The sequence below is a fragment of the Arachis ipaensis genome, chromosome B6, assembly GCF_059453495.1.
Source record: "Arachis ipaensis isolate K30076 ecotype BB chromosome B6, ASM5945349v1, whole genome shotgun sequence".
Classification (NCBI taxonomy): domain Eukaryota; kingdom Viridiplantae; phylum Streptophyta; class Magnoliopsida; order Fabales; family Fabaceae; genus Arachis; species Arachis ipaensis.
Window position 1 is genome coordinate 75,053,997 of NC_142441.1, and position 1,832 is coordinate 75,055,828.

General features: G+C 43.1%; 1 non-coding gene across 1 annotated transcript; it reads right to left on the minus strand.

Moving 5' to 3' along the window:
* Window positions 1-707: 707 nt before the first annotated feature.
* Window positions 708-814, minus strand: LOC148561384 (small nucleolar RNA R71). Its single transcript, XR_015888033.1, has one exon. It is a non-coding gene; the product is annotated as a small nucleolar RNA R71 (small nucleolar RNA).
* Between the last annotated feature and the right edge of the window lie 1,018 nt (window positions 815-1,832).

Sequence of the window (1,832 nt, forward strand, 5' to 3'; positions counted from 1 at the left end):
CTACAATTCAGTTCACTAACCCACTAACCGATTGATATAATGCATCACTCACCCTAGCAGCTTTCCTAACAAGTGTAAACTCCATACAATTTCTCTCTTGCTTTTGCTCTGTTGCTTGTATGACAGGTAGAAGAAGCGGGGCTTCAACTTCCTTTGATTCTGAACTTGAGAGGACCCTCCTTAGATTAAGAAGGGGAGCAAGAGGAAAGAGAGACGTTAGTACTGAGGAAGAGGAGGAGTACTTTGAACCAAACATGGATGAGAATATGGAGAACCATCATGAAGAAGAGGCTCACAACCATGGCAGAGAAGGTCCAGTGCATCATGCTGGACAAGAGAGAAGAGTTCTGGGCTCTTACATCAATCCAAACCCAGGAAACTGTGGAAGTAACATCCAAAAGCCAACCATACATGCCAATAACTTTGAACTAAAGCCATAACTCATCACCCTTGTTCAGAACAACTGTTCATTCGGAGAAAGTGTCCAAGAAGACCCCAATCAACATCTAACCACCTTCCTGAGGATATGTGATACTGTGAAGTCTAATGGTGTTCATCCTGACACCTATAGATTGCTTTTGTTCCCCTTTTCACTCAAGGACAAAGCTTTTAAATGGCTGGAATCTTTCCCGAAAGAGAGTTTAACAACCTGGGAAGATGTGGTGAACAAATTCTTGGCGAGATTTTAGTCTCCTCAAAGAATCAACAGGTTGAGAGCTGAGGTACAAACCTTCAGAAAACAAGATGGTGAAACTCTCTATGAAGCATGGGAGAGGTTTAAGGACTTGACAAGAAGGTGCCCGCCAGATATGTTCAATGAATCGGTGCAGTTACACATTTTTTATGAAGGTCTTTCTTACGAATCAAAGAAGGCAGTAGACCACTCATCTGGGGGGTCTCTGAACAAGAAGAAGACCATTGAAGAAGCCATAGATGTCATTGAGACTGTAGCTGAGAATGACTACTTCTATGCTTCTGAAAGAGGTAACACTAGAGGAGTGATGGAGCTAAACAACGTGGATGCACTGCTGGCTCAAAACAAGATGATCACCAAGCAGCTAGCTGACCTTACCAAGAAGATGGAAAGAAACCAAGTAGCAGCAATCATTACCTCATCAGCAGCTTAAGAAGGAGTGAATGCAGAGGCAGAGGATGATCAGGAACAAGCCAACTACATTGGGAAATCACCTAGGCAGACCCATGATCTATACTCCAAAACTTATAATCCTGGTTGGAGGAACCACCCAAACTTTGGGTGGGGAAATCAACAAGATTAAGGCCAAGATTAGAGATGTCACAACCCCAACAACAATGCAGCTCACCAACATTTCACACAGAGATCATATCAGCACCCACCTAACAACACCTCTTAACATCCATTTCAAAACCAAAATGGCCCTTCTCATCCCTCCAATCTCAACTCACCATCATCCGAAGATCGACTCTCAAGGATTGATACTCTATTTGAAGGTATATGTAAGGAAATCCAAGACAACAAGGTGTTCAAGGAGGAGGTACGAGCCAATATTAAAAACCAAGGAGACACTATCAAGAGGCTAGAATTTCAAGTGGGATACCTCTCTGAGAAGATTCCCAAACCTACTGACAGCTTTCCAAGTGACACAGAGAAAAACCCGAAAGGTGAAGCAAAAAAAGTAAGATGGGAAGAATGCAAGATGGTCACTATAAGTGATAGGGGGACTGAGGAAGAGCTGAACAAACCCTTCGAACACTCTAGAGATACTTCAGCAAAGAAGCAGGAAGAGGGTCACCAAGAAACCAAGACTACACAGAAGGAGATTCTGAACCTCTATGCACCTTTTCCCCAAAGA